This window comes from Oryzias melastigma, linkage group LG5 (genome assembly GCF_002922805.2).
Source record: "Oryzias melastigma strain HK-1 linkage group LG5, ASM292280v2, whole genome shotgun sequence".
In the NCBI taxonomy this organism is placed as follows: domain Eukaryota; kingdom Metazoa; phylum Chordata; class Actinopteri; order Beloniformes; family Adrianichthyidae; genus Oryzias; species Oryzias melastigma.
In genome coordinates, this window is record NC_050516.1 from 32,377,915 (window position 1) to 32,393,600 (window position 15,686).

A 15,686-nucleotide genomic window follows, 5' to 3' on the forward strand; every position below is an offset into this window, starting at 1 on the left:
TAACTAAATAAATACAATTAATAAATTAAAACTAATAATGATATCAGCTATTCATGAACACTCATCGAATGTTATGCTAAAACAAAATCACAATTTATTTTTAAGAGTTTTAAATGAGAACAGGAATCACATTTGGTCAAAAATGTTCAATAGTTCTAAATTTCTTAAAGCTAAAGTCACTAAACTTTATCACATGACTAATTATCACTTATATAACAAGACAATTGTATTTTCTTTCCTAGTTTATATTTGCTCTATTTTTACTTGTTTATTAAAGCTACTTCACAGAAGTGTTTTATTTAAGTTTTTAATGATAAAAGAAGGTTAATGAAATATAAATGAGGGACAACACTAATCTGTTTGTTTAATTTATTCATGTTTTAAATGTCTTATAAAAGTATCGGATCGGGACTCGGTATCGGCAGATACACAAAATCAAATGACTCGGAATCGGATCGGGCCCAAAAAAACCTGATCGGGACATCCCAACTTATGTATGTATACATATATATATATATATATATATAATACACACATTTATGTATAATACACACACACATGTTGCTCTAAAATGCATAACAACAATGGTTTAACAACCTTAAAAAGTCATGCTAAGACAAAAACTCATTATTTACATTAAAATGTAAACTTGTGTGATTCAGAGTACACTCACATTGAGAAATCCATTTCTCCACAAGTGTGACGCGGATCATCCTACCGCCAGCCCTTAGTCACTACAGCTCCTCCTTTCAAAAAAAAGTCTGCAAAGTGATTACATATTTTTGATCATTTATTCCATAAAATTTAACAATTTCAATGAACATCCTACAAAGTTTCAAATGTGCATAAAGATTGTTCTAAAACTAGAAACACAAGGCCAGTGCTGTTTCAATCAGAGCACAAACTCAAGCTTAGCGCTCGTGTCGTTTTATGTGATTCTTTTCTATTTTCAGTCTATAACTGTGTTTTGTTCAACGTGCTCAGACCTGCCTCCTTCTGCCTCCTTTCCTGTGCACGCTGCTTTGCAGCCCACCTCCTGCACCAGCCGCATCTTTTTCAAACTGTGTCCGACTTAATCAATGTCACGTCCGTTTTCATTGATATTGCTCCCTTCTGTCCTCCAAGGGCTTTTTGCTGCAGCTCTTCCCGCCTCGGGCATTTCATGTTTGCATGCAGGACAAGCAGAGCTCAGAACAAAGCCACCAGACGAAAAGAAAATTACTCAACTCTTACTGAAACAGCAGATGGTTGTAATTAACTTTTTGACTTAAGTCCTGCTTGTTGAAATACAGCAATGAAAAAGGGTATTTTTGTAGAATCTTTAACTTTTTCATACATTTTGGAGCCTTGATTTTCTGAACAGCAGTAAAATTCCATATTTTGAAAGTAGATTTAATTGTTGGGGAGTGACAGTAGGGCAGTTCTTCAGTACGGCTGTGATAAACATGGTTTTTATATATTCACATACTTATAGTGGTTTGTTGTTAGGGGAGGGTTAATTGTTATTTTTCTGTTGTTTGGACTCCCCATCAGGGGCTGCATGGTGGTGTAGTGGTTAGCATTCTCACCTCACAGTGAGACGTCTCTGGTTCAAATCCCAGCTGGGTTTGGCATTTTGGGAGATTGTGGGTTCTCCTCTGGTGTGGGTTCTCCAACTGCCTCCCACAATCTAAAAACATGCGTCAGAGGTCTATTGGTCAATCTACATTCCTCCAAGGTAAATGTGACCCTCCTTTTAGAGAGCACCAAGCCTTCAACCATGGATGGATGGACAGAAATTTAGTGAGATGGACGGACGGATGGATGGATGGACGAATCGATGGATAGTTGGACAGAAATTTGGTCGAATGGATGGACAAATGGATGAACACATGGATGGACGGACGGATGGATGGATGGACAGGTGGATGCGTGATGGATGGACAGAAATTTGGATGGATGGATGGATACAGTAAGCACAGCCATCTTTGCAAAAGTTTGGATGTTGCTCTCTTTCGAAGGTGAAACAGAAACTCTCTAGAATGATGTAATGAAATGGTGGTAGATCAGAGATCGAGTCGTCTTACTTTTGGGTAGGTGAAGACCCTTCTGGTCACAGGTGGGAGCCGTCTCCAGAGTACTGACTGTACTACATCTCCCAGCAACCCCAGCGCACAGTTCCTGGATGCTGCTCAGCTGACTCCAATCTGACAATCACCCACAGGACACTTCAGCCTCACTCAGTGCGAAGTATTGTTTGTGCCGCCCTGCCTGCATTATCGAGTATTTCTGATCTCCCGTTTCTGACTCTGCTTCCTCTCTGATTGCCTGCTGCCTGCCTTGACCCTGATTTAGCTTTGTGGACTTTTAGCTGTGCTTAGTTCCCATCTGAACTAATAAACCTGCTGCACGTGGAACAAGATATCTGTCCGTTTGTGACACCATAAGCTGGTTTTCCACAGCAGCACTGATGACTTTTGACAGCAAAAATTAGGAATTACAAAACTGCATGAGACACGACTAACATAAACAGACATGAGAACACATCTGAGCACTGATGGTGAGTTCTTTATTTGGACAAAAGTCGCATTCTATACCAAAATTCAAGCAGCATTTCATTGTTTTAACCCTTTACCACCGGAGCTCCAGTGTTTATATTCTTTGATGTACTGAGCCGCTTTTCTCCTTCTGAATCCACTGAAATTATTGTGTTAACACTTGAAAAGTCGCAGTATGTTAAAGGTTTTGTGTTTAAACGACACCTCAGGTGTTCAAGGGTAACTTCAATAACGGAAAAGTTGGTCACCAACACTCGTTTGAAAATGTCAGACCAGACTATCAGCAAAAATGAATTCATGTGTGTTCAAGTGTTGAGGCCAATGTAAAGAATCAGGTCTTCTGTTTGTGACCATGTTAACCAATGTTCTTATCTTGTAATCTGCACAAACGGACCAGGATAAGGACTTGACACACTACATCAAAGAGTCTACAATTAACTTTAAAAGTTAAATAATTGAAAAAAAGACAATTCCAGGTTTGCTTTATCAATTTTTGACAGAAAACTTTTGGTTTCAGAATTTGATCAGAGATAAATGTCAAAGTCTGATATTACCCTTTAAAGGGTTTTCTCTTTAGACTTATCATTTCCGGCTGACATTTCAGATCCTGTTTAAGAAGCGATTCTGTGCAGGTGAAGAAGAGATATATGTTGACTTATAGTCACATGACAGGTTTGAGCTTCTCTGCATTAAAGCCTTAAGCTGTGATCGTATTAACCGTTTATTTCATGCTGTGAGGCTATAACTCCATCTTTATGTTCTTGGAGAGGTAAATATTGGAATCTATAGGTTAAGATGTGAGAAAAAATGGTCACTTGTGTCTGCACACATTGTCTTGTGTGCATGTTTGTCTCCCAATCAAGACTAAGAATAACAGATATTTTAAGATGATACATTTCTATTTCGTTTGTGTCCTTTCTGCATGTTTGGATTTGCTCTCCTGTTTCTCCTCGGTTAGGAGACACAGACATATGGTATGTGGGTGTTTGGCAGATGCTCCTAATCACTGGCTAGGTTTGCATTCGTATGTGACCGTTTTCACAAGAGATTCAGATCGGCAGCAAGGGCAATTCTGTGTTTCCATGTTTATTGGAGAGAAAAAAAGATGCAGCTGTGGACCCACAGGGTGCCTTTGGTGTCCTGTAAAATATGTGGTGCAGTGAAAGGAAGAAAAAAAAAAAGGTTAGCTACGGGGAAAACACTGTGGCTGAGAGAAGGTAGATTAGCAAAGCAGCAGATATAAGAGAGCAGAAAGTGAGTCTGAGAATGATGCACAAAAATCAATGCATGGCAGTACAACAGGTCAGCAAGACAACCTGACCTGGAGATATTGTTATCATCAGCATAATACTTGGTTCTCCAGTAATTTTTTCCCCCTAGTCAAGAAGGAGTGTAATTATTAATCTACTTAACCCAGTGGTGTCAAACTAGGTCAAGGGCCACATTCAACCCGTCTGACCTGTAACATAACAGCAAAATATCCTATGCTCGGTCAGCTTGTTATCTGTAGCTTCGTAGTTGTTTAGTTTTTTTTCTCAGTTGGAACAAATGCCTCAAACAATCTAGTACTCTAATCCCTCATTATTACATTGTTTATTATGTTTATTTCTTTCTCTCTTGTTATGTCGGCCCTGTGTTTACTTTGCTCCCCTAGTGGCGGAATTACGCATTGCAGTTATTTAATTAAAGGGCCATAACTCATCATTTTCTATGCTTTTAAACCATGAACTTTGTGTTTACTTTTAAACTTTATTTTTACCTCTAAACTGTTCAATGCAGGGGTTATAAATATTTTTAACCCAGACAAGTACAATAATTGACAAACTGGTGACAGGGGGGGGAGGGGGGGTGTTTGATCCATTTTTGATGCTTTTAAACCATCAACAATGACTTCCTGATTGCGCAATGCAGAATGTCATGTTTAAATTTAAGTTTGACATGCATTCCAGATTCCGCCACTAGACGGTCAAGTGGTTATGGCTGCGGACTCACATTCAGAAGGTCATGGGTTCGAATCCTGCTCAGGAATAGTCCACATTAAATATTTGTTTTTACTTTTATATTTTATTTTTACCTTGAATGCAGGTGAAAGAAATATTTCTAACACAGACAAGTACAATAAATGACAAACTGGTGACATGGGGGCGTTTGATCCCTTTTGGATGCTCTAAACAATGTGTTAGCTTTTCTGACTAATGCGGCATCTACTGAGGTGTTTTGGGCTAATTCTAAGCAATCTATGCAACATAAAGTACTTTAGCGACCACATTCAGCAAAACGCATTCACACAAGCATTATGGTACAATGCAACTTTTCTAATTCTTCTTTAACAGTCCCGGTAAATCGTCTGTCCGTCCTGGGAGAGGATCTCTCCCTCATGTGGGCATCCCTGAGGTTTCCTGGAACCGGGTTTTTTATGAATTTTTCCTTGCCCGGATGGAGGGTCTAAGGGGCAGGGAAAACCAGTTTTATTTAGTCTGTTTAGTTTAGTTTAGCAATCAGCTATTTATATTTTATGACTGACTTTCTGCTTCTGTACAATTACCGACATGAAGCTAAAGGAGGAAATGCTTTTTGTGATATTGGGCGATATAAATAAAATTGAATTTTAGTATGAATTGGATCAGCAACCACAAATGATGATGTGAATCGAATCTTGGTTAAGATGAATCACTACACCCCTTAAATCAAGGGGAAGCTTCATACACGTAATGGAAATTTTAAACTTCTGAGGTTTTCTCACTCTTGGGAGCAACTAACAGTGATTTTTATTCAAATGTAATTTTGGAGCGCTTTCTTTGAGGGAGTTTGTGAACAGTGAGTCAGCTTCCAGAGACATCTGCTCACACCTTTTATCTTAATCCCCTCCTGCACATTATCTCATGCATTCACCCACAGAGTATTTATGTCTGTTGCTAAAAACAACCGTCTGTGAATCAGGGTAAGAGCTGCTCTGACAGGGACCTTCTATTTATTGTGCTACAAGGTCACAAATTCACCAATCAATTCGCCTGAACGCTCTGCAGATGGAAGGTTGTGTTTATGGCTTCAAATTTCAAGTTCCCCCTCCCTGAGGAGCAGAATAGCCTACTTTTAAATCCTCATCTACAGCATCATATTATCTACATATGTGTCCATTCATTTCCCTGTGATGGAGATCAAGCGGAGTGTGCGTAATGCGTTTGGAGCGACCAGGAGAAAGGGACGGTGGCGCATTTGGACATCTCGCAGAATGACTACAGAGGGGCTTTCACCCTTGAGGAATTTCAGGTCGTCCTTGTGAGAGGCTACCCACATCACACGCGCGCGCAGCCCCCCACTCCTCCTCCTCTCTTGTCTCCTCCCCTTTCCAGCATAACCCCCTTCAATCCTCCTCCGCCCCCCCTCCCTCACCGGGATGGAGCGTCTTTGATACGGCGAGCGGTCCGCGCACGATCATGCGTCCGGCCGGTCCGTGTGTGGGATGCTGTGCGACCGCTGCGGCGCGCCGTCTGGACCGGAGTGCGGGAATTCAGGGGGGAAGAGTGAAAGAGTCTGATTTGTGACTGCATCAGCCTGCATCTGCAGCCGAGGAGGGTCCCCCCTCCTCCCGCTGTAATATTTATGACAAAACGGAGTCCAAATATTCCGGTCACGTTCCTGGCTGACAGCCGGCTGTCCTGGAGCGCGCTGGAGTGAAGCGCGGTCCGCTGCTGGAGGAGGCGCAGCGCACCGACACCTGCAGTACAATGTGAAGGGGATTCCCACCAACCCGACTGGTAAGTTCAACTTGTGGGGGGCCACTTCCTCTCCTGCACTAATGTGGATTCGGATTTAATAACTACTAATGTGATCTGACAGGTCGGGGCTGTTTAAGCGGCTCCGCAGTTTGTTGTTGTCTCTTTCTGCGGGTTTTACCGCGCCAATAATGAGCAGCAACATCACTTTCCTTTTTTTCTTCTCAGTTTGCGTGATGCGAGTCATCAGTAAATCAATCTGGTGATCTGTTGGGACTGTGAACAATCCGGATTTGCTGCTTCGAGCGGGGTTATACAATGCTGGCTTTCCTCAGTCATTTCTATTCTCCAAGTGTTCCATTAATATGCTTCAGTCACATGCATGCGCCACGCGTGACACGGCTTCTTTGATCAGAGAAACGGTGCAGACAGCAAGCTTCTCATTCCAACATCTCATTAGAGGTCTTTAGACGTCAGAACCTGAACTTCAAATGGGTGTTGATGAAGCTTCCTGCTTGTGTTTGTCCTGTAGAATGACGCTGGTGTGGTTGGGACTGAAGTCTTCTACAGTTCTGCGCTGAATAGCTGCACGTTTGCTTTCTGCACTGAGGAACAGAGTGTTTTCTGATGGGAAATGAGAGCGACCACGTGCAGCAGAATCTTCATTCTGTTAAGGGGTTATGAGAAGATCTGGACCCACAGAACGTTTCTGTGGAAGTTGAGGAATTCGTTCAAAGTCGGTCTTCAGATTCTTTATTATTTTGAAGGTCACTTTTTACATCTGGTTATGATAGAATGATAAAAAAAGTGTTAAAGGAAGCTGCAAAATACATTCTTAAAGTGTGTTCACACTGGACACATTTGGTTCACTTAAAGTGAATCAGAGTTTGTTTCCCCCGATAACATGGAACCAAGTTTTAGTCTGAATACCAAGTGAACCCTGGTCCGGAACCAGGAACCCCTTGGACGCATCTTTCAAGGTGGTCTTGGTTCATTTCCAGTTGGACTGAACTCTGGTTCGCTCTGAGATTCTTGAATCTGAATACAATACTGGACCAAAATAACAGGACCAAAACAGCCACTGTAGCCGAGAGTAAATGACATAAACAGTGCATGAATAACGCCACGGATGACAAATATAAGGCAACAATTGTTGTGTTGGCAAACAGGAAAAAACGCTACAACTCCTTACGTTTTAAAATATCCATAAAAGTGTATTCAGACTGAAGATATTTGGTTCATTTAAGAACCAGTTTACCACTTCCCCTATAATGTGGAAAAAAGTTTCAGTCTGAATACCCACAAACGAATCCTAGTCCGGGACCAGGAACCGCTCTCAGACCCATCTTTCGAGGTGGTCTTGGTTCGTTTCCAAATGGGTTTAACTCCAGTTCGCTCTGAGATTCTTTAGTCTAAATACGATCTATTCCCGGACCAAAATAACTAGATGAAAACGGCCACCGTAGCCGGTAGTCACGTGATGTAAACAGTGGATGAGCCGCAGACAAATATAAGGCAACAGTTGTTGTGTTATCAAACAGGAGAAAAGGGTACAACTCCTTAAGTTTTAGAACACCCTTAGAGTGTATTCAGACTGAAAGTATTTGGTTCACTTTAATTTGTCTCCCATGATAATCCAGAGCAAAGTTTAGTCTGAATACGCACAAACGAATCCTGGTTCCGGACCAAGAACTGCTCTTAGACCCATCTTTCGAGGTGGTCTCAGCTCATTTCCAATCGAACCGAGCTCTGGTTCAGTCCGAGTTTCCTCAGTCTGAATAGACTTGGAGAGGAACGGCTGGACCAAAAAGGCCACCGTAGACAGGCATTATGGGATGTAAACACAATAAGAAGGTAATGCCACTGCCCAGTATGCGCTCACCCTGCATTCGTAAACCATGCGTCACCTCTACTTAAGTATTTTACGGTCAGAGAATGTCTTAAGATGTTAACAACAATAAAAACTTCTTAGAATGTTCATAACCCTGAACATTTTTATCATAATGAAAATGTTAACTTTAATGTTTTAAAAAAAATAAAAGATAAAAGTAATGTTAAGGATCAGGACTGCTCAATCTTCCAGAGGACTACAAATGGACTACAAATATTTTCTTCTTCTTCTGTTTTGTTTGACGGCAGTTTCAAAAGGAGAGAATAACTCAAAACAATGTGGCTGTCATTCTATCACGTGAGAAAAATATACGATAAAACAATGTTGCTGTCATGATTCAACCGTCATCACTCACCACCGTCCACCAGAGGGAGCCCTCGCCAGATTTTCAACCTCCGCTGCCTCACTACATATCCCATCAGCCACCTCCCAGACTTCCTTCTGGCACAGCTGATCGCCATCAGCATCATCAGAACCATCCAGTATTCAAACATTTTAAACATTCACCAGCCGCTTCTATTTTGCGAAGTCTTGTTTTGCCTAGCAGACAGTCTGAGCAATATTGTCCCTAGTTGCCTTCTCCTTTTGCACGTTTCCTCGTTTATCTTGTGATTACCTTGTGATTTTGACCTCTGCCTGTATTTAGACTACGTTTATGTCTTGCCCTTGTTCAGTCTCATTAAAACAGTTGCATTTGGGCAACGATCTTTTATTTTTCGGCGCTGTAATCCAGTCGGGAGAAGCTCCCTGTTGTTGAGAAAAACATACGTGATCACGGAGTTACTGTTTGGAAATGATAATTGGCAAAGAAAAGAAGTGACGTAAGGTTCGCGCATGCGGGGTGAGAGGCGCGTCTGATAGAGTTCCGCATACAGAAAGCAGCTATGAGCCCTAGACAAACGTAAAGTAACGCTGAGACACAGCAACTCATTGAAATGTGGCCTTGCACTGTTTTCCGACAATCTTATCAGTGTATCTTTGTAGCCGTCGTCTCCTCAGCACAGTAATCGCAGCATACCTCCATCGTACCATTTATCCTCAGTTAATCTGAGGGTTAAAACTAAAGTTATCCTGCAGGTGAAAACTCTAGTACGATGTTGAGTTCACTGACATGTCTTACATTCATACAGCCGAGGACAAAAAAACAAACAAAAGAAGGTCTTTTCCCTCCTTTACAGGTGAAAATCCCACTCGGACAGATGGCTGAGGGTTTTTCTCGTTTCAGTTCAGCATCAGAGTGGCAGCTTGAGCTTTCCGCTCTGCATATGGGTCATTCCATGTTTGTGTCTAGGAATATGATTATAGGGAGTCTTTGATGCTGCCACACACGTCACTCCTCAGATTGAAGGAAAACATTTAGTTTCACGATGGAACTTGGTGTTTTTGGGGGAGAATTCTTAACTTTTTATATAACTCAGCTGGAGAGGCTATTATGAGAAGACAGAATCATTGAAAAAGCATCAGAGAAAATTATATAACAGCTATTCCAAGATATCTTCTTTCTTTATGCAACTTCAAACGATTCTTCAATCTAGTTTGTGGATTTTAAGCTTAAGAATTTTACAAAGATTCGTATGAAGAAAAAATTAATTACCTTAGAAAAAATAATTTAATTTTGTTTTCTAATTATAAATATATATGTATATAACTCTAAACCAGTTTCAGTAAATGAGAAAAAATGTAGTCTAAAAATAGGAAAAGATCACTAATCTCAAGAAGAAAAATCACTAGAACATAGTGTAATTATTTCTCCATGTATATCATTTTTTCTTAGCAATAAACCTTTAATAAAATATCAAAAACAAGGAGTTCCATATAAGCATTTAAACATAAGCTAAAAAAGCTGTTAGATAGAATTACTTTAAATTTAATGTCATGCAGCCCATAAAGTATTTTTTGCTAGTTCTAAGCAAATGGTTTGTGTGTTTTGAATTTGTATGTACCTAATTGTAACTCGTCTTGATCACAGGGACAAAAAAACTATTGTAACAAGTGGAAATGACTCATTTAACAACAAAATGTGAATAAAATCTTTGTACAGATTGGCCCCCCAAAATCTTGATAGAAGAATTTTAGTTTCCAAAATAATGACAGTAGCTGCGTTCCCATTGACTATGACATTGAGCGAATTGGATTTTCGTTAATAAATTCGTCTAATGGAAACACAACAAATTAGAAAAAACTCACATTTATCAAAAAAAAACTTTTGTGTTGGGAGGAGGTGGTTTTTGAGACGTATCGAAATCGTCATCTGCAGAAATGTTTTCATATTAATTGGTCACATGGCCAACAGCCAGATACCACGCTGAGCTGTGGACACCACAAGAGTTCCCACAGCATCACGCAGCTCATCGAAAGCTGAGCGTGTCATGTGGAATAGTTAAATCCACAGCTCCTCTTTAAAATCACCTACCACAATTTCCCAAAATCGCTTCATCCGTGGCAACTCCCATGTAGCTCGGCGCTCCATGGCTTAAATAAGACGCCAACGTCTCCTTTGATAGATGATGATGAGCGCTAGTCATGGCAGAAATTTGAATGTATCTTCTGTAAATTAAAGTTTTGTTCACATCCGTCTACAATCGATTAATCGATTTGAGTTAATCTAAGCTGAATAAATAAAAATTGATCTATAAAAATAAAGCACAAATAATAATGCACAAAGTCCGCTAGCTTGATGCTAACGTATAATGGGATTTCCCATACTAACGCTCGGTCGACCTGAACATACATTACTGACTAAATTAATGTCTTTATAAACTCACAGGTAAGAAATATTTTTTAAAGTAACCATTTGTGGTGTAAAGCATTGTTTTTTTGCTCATACTTTCTTCTTCATTTTGAATAAAATGTACTGCCTTAGCACCATCGCCACCTAGTGGTCAAATTGAAAGATTCTCCAGGAGAAGCAGAACAATGTTTCCATTGTTAATGATCTGAACATTTTAGTTAGAACTTCTCCTTTAGAGAATCCATGTAACACTGGATGATATTAACAATCTCATTATTTCAGTGATACATTTACAGCATGTGAACTGGATCAGATTAATATAAATATATTTAAATTATATAGTAGATTATTAATGTTTTTCTAAACTCAACTATGAGTGTAAACACAAAATTTAATTGAATTGAAAAATCGAAAAAAATCCGAATTGAATCCATCTGGTCTCTAATGAATCGAATCAAATCATTTCTGGAAATTAGTACCAAAACCCAGCCCTGGTTTATTCCCATAACTATGTTTTAATGGAAACAGTACAATTGCAACATTATATTTTTTAGATATTTCTAGAATTTCAAAAAAGTTTTGCGTATATGTGTAATGGAAACACAACTCTTAAAATAACACCCTTAAAATGAACACAAGTTACAGTGCAATTTGAGGTTTTCTTAGTCTTAAATTAAGTTTTTCTATTGTCAAGAATATGGAGAAAATGATTTTGACTCATTTTTATAATAAAGTTCTTATTTCTAGTTTTTGTCTCAAAACGAAACAAAAAATATATATATATCCACCATCCTGATTTTGAGAAAAGCTTACAAAGGTGTACACCAGGGTCTCCAACTTTACCTTGGGGGTCACTGAAGACAGAGTCTAGCTGAGGCTGGGCCGTAAGGGGTTCCATTTGTGCCAAAAATAGGTTTTTGCGTCCACTGTCTGTCTTTTGTCCATTTATTATGTCTACTGAACAAGTTATAGAACATTTGTTCATGTCTATTTACTACTAAGCAGTATCTCCTGTGTGTCCTAACGGGCTAACAATGCTAGCAACTGTTGCTAAGGACTTTTTCTGACGATCAGATCCAACGACAGTAAGAAATGTAAAGATTTAAGCTGAAACATCACAAAGTTATCATCAAAGAAGCGTAGACGCCCAGCTTAGTAGTCATTGAACTTTCATGTTAAGACAGGGCCCGGAAAATATCAACCTGGGGGCCGAAAATGGCCCAGTTTTAGACCCCTGGTGTAGAGCAAAGAAAAGTTAAAAAAATGTAATAAACTGAATGTAAATCGTTTAGTGTTTTTAATACATAAGTGTGTATTTATGGTTTTATCCTCTAAAGTTTGGTGTATTTCATTCTATAATCACTGAAATATTGAACTCAGTCTAAATAAACAGGGATGTGTTTGTGCAGCGTGTGGCTGCAGGAGAACAGTAGTCTGAGTCAGAGAATCAGATCTCAGATGAACATGTTTTTAAAAATAAAAAAAAGGAGGGGGGGGGGGTGAAAGCAGCACAAGGAATGAGCAAATAGAGTGAGAGTACAGAACAATACATCATTGCAGAAGCAGAATAATGGAGTGATCGTGAGTCAATAGATGAAGAGAGGTAATATGGAGAAAGATGAGGCTCTAAAAAAACCCGCGTCCGTCACCCGGCGGTAGAACAGCCTCACATCCACTTCCTGGCCCATGTATGAGATGTGATTTTAACCAAATTACACGTACTGCTCCCACACCTGCTGCATGCGCTGACGGTTTGGATGTGTGTTTGGATCCATTTGGAGATTTTCATGCGAAAGCTCTTCATGTTGAGGAAGGAATCGACTTCCCTCCGTCTTGTTTTTGTGTTGTAACATGCTCGGTGTGTGCAGGTCTTCCTGGTGTGATTAGACCTCTGTGTGTCATTATGACATGATGACTGCAGATTCCTGCAGCGAAACGCTCCCCTCTTGGCCAATGATGTCCTATCTGCTGGAGATAAATGTCGTTAATTGAGATCTAATTGCCTTCCTGACTGAAATAGCTTAATCATTACAACCTGGTGCCGACTGCTTTGGCACTTTTTCCAACCCCAAAAGATGATTTTTTTTTGTACTTTTTCTTTCTTTGGCCTTTAAAAGTTATTTTTTTATGAAGTTGTGTGTTTTTTGTTTGCTGTGGTCAGAGGGCTCTCCTAGCTCCTGTTTTTTGTGCACATTGGGTAAAAAACTCTGACACTCTAAGTTGGGTCTGAATGGAGTCTTTGAAGCGAAGTCTAATTAAATCTGAAAGTGAAGGTGAGTATTATTCAAGTTTATTCCTAGGAAAGGTGGTACTTTTGAATCCTTATTCTGCTAGCATCTCTCTTGCACACATCAGGTAACTTCCAAAGCATTCCCAGAAAAAAAAACTGTGTTGTTTCCTAGGACATAGTTTCTGCAGAGCGGCTGTAGTTCAATTCAGTTGCATTCTGTACTCTTAATGTTCTTTATATGTGTATATCATCAGAAAAATGCAACAAGAACATGTTAAAACACCAATTTCATTGTAGTGGGTCTATAATGGTGTGACTGTTCAATTTGAGCAAAAAAGTTATTTTATAATTCAAATGTGCTTTGGATTACAAAATGCAAGTAAATCCTTAGATTTTATTTCTCCTTATGATAATTCAAAGCAAGCAGTTCTCTATTACTGTATAAATTATGGAGCAACGTTGTGAGAATATGTTTTCATTTTTAGTTTAGTTTTCTAGTTTTGTCTTCATTATCTTTAGTTAAGTTTTAATTTGGATTTCTTTGTTTAGTCATACTCCCAATGATTGGTTAAAAAAAATCTAGTGATCAAAATCGCATCAATCTTTTCTTAGAAAAAGCAAAATAGATTAATCAAATCTATGATTCCACTTTCTTTTAAATCCTTTTTTTGTATTGTTTTCAGGTAACAAATCAGCTGTTCCATTAGTTTTTATTGTGGGAATTCATCTTTTTATTTACCTTGACACACTTTATTACATTAAAGAAAAAAAAAAAAACCTGCTGTGCGATTTATAATCCGGAGCGTCTTTTATAGCCTGTGGATTCATTCTTCTTGTGATTACTGATGTTGAAGTGAATTTAAAAGTACTCGGCGCTGTGTCAGAATGTCTTTTTTTTTTTAAAACAAGGTGGGGCACTAAAGTTTATATACTAACGAAGCTACGTGTGTCTGTGTTAGATTGTGTGTGTGTTTTTTTTTATATGTTCCTAACAACATAGTGTGTTATTGTTAATGCACTAAAATGGCTAACATGTAGCGGCATCAGATTGTGTGTGTGTGTTTCCTTTTTTTTTAAAACATGTTCCTAACACGGTTGTGTGCTATTATTAATATGCTAAAACGGCTAACATGTAGCGGCGTCAGATCCTGTATTTATTTATTTTATTACATGTGTTCCTAACAAAGTTGTATGTTATTATTAATGTGCTAAAACGGCTAACATGTAGCGGCATCAGATCCTGTTTTTTTACGTTACTAACAAGGTTGTGTGTTATTATGGGTTCCGGGTCACGACGAGCAGACGGTTTCTCCAGCTCTCCTCAGCATTAATATTTGATATTAAATCCTGAACCGGATATTGATAATTCATGTAGAGAAAATGGTCGAGTCGGGGTGGGATTATATAAGTTCGCTTCCTCCCACTCCCTTTCAAGTGATCTACTTGTGATTCACTTAGTGATATGTTATGTATTATGACCCGATTGCTTGAGATAAACCATTTCATTCATTCATTCATTCATTCATTCAATACGCTAAAGCGGCTAACGTGTGGAGACGTTGAATTGTGTGTTTTTTTGTTTTTTTTACCAACAAGCTTTGAAGTTAGAGTATTCACACAGACCTTTTAATCTGTTTTTTAATGTTTTACAAACAAGGTTGAGTCACAGGTATTTGCACTGTTCATTTACACTAATGTGGCTAACCTTTACAACAAGTTACCCACTGTTTGATAGAGTTCGTTGTGGCTTATGTGTGATATAAGTTCAAGAAATAAACTATTTGTTGGCTTAAGATCCATTGAGACATGTTGTTCAGACAATAAAATATTAAAGTTTCATTTTTGTTCTGCTTAAATCACTATTTCAAATCTGTTTTTTCTTTGCTAAAGAAAATTGTCTTAAAGTTATCTTTAATGTTATGGTAGATGGTTAAAAAATATAATTAAATTGTTAACTTGTAAAGTTTGGTTAGGAGTCACCATTTCTGTTTTGATTAAAATCTCTTTAGGTCCATAATTTCACGGTCAGGTTCTTCTGTAACATCTGAGGAAGTGCAGGTTTACATGAGCAGGATGGGAAATCGTAAAGGATTATTTAAATAAACCAAAACACGACCAAATGCAAAAATAACTAAACTTGAGAAGCGAACAGAACACTGAAATATGACACAACCCAAACTTGAACAGAATGACCCAAAATAAACGAGGATGACAAGAAAAGATCTAACATTGGCCAACTAATGGAATTACTGCCTAAACCAAATGTGAACAATTATCCAAGAACCAGAAAATAAAAAAACATAAAAACAACCAAACAAGTAAAAATATCTAAACACAATGAGAACAGCAATCATTGATTCCTGAACTCTGACTAAAAGCAGGTAAATGAGCCGAGTGATATGTGCAGTTCTGTTTATTGTTGTCATTTCCAGACCTTTTATTTAACGCTCTAAAGCTTTTAGACTGGTTGTGTGACATTCATGTTTCCACGTGGAAACAAGATCTATTTGCAATTCAAATAGGTTTATTGATCAATATATGCTCCCCTAAGGAAAGTCCTGGCAGTTAAATGAGACTAACA

General features: G+C 38.7%; 1 protein-coding gene across 1 annotated transcript in view; it reads left to right on the forward strand.

The window, feature by feature from the left end:
* The first annotated feature begins 5,715 nt into the window (after window positions 1–5,715).
* LOC112144494 (G-protein coupled receptor 22) overlaps window positions 5,716–15,686 on the forward strand; it is a 28,840-nt gene continuing 18,869 nt past the window's right edge. The window contains exon 1 of the mRNA XM_024269040.2: window positions 5,716–6,295. The gene's annotated coding sequence lies outside the window, so the exon portion shown is untranslated. The remainder of the gene's footprint in view (window positions 6,296–15,686) is intronic.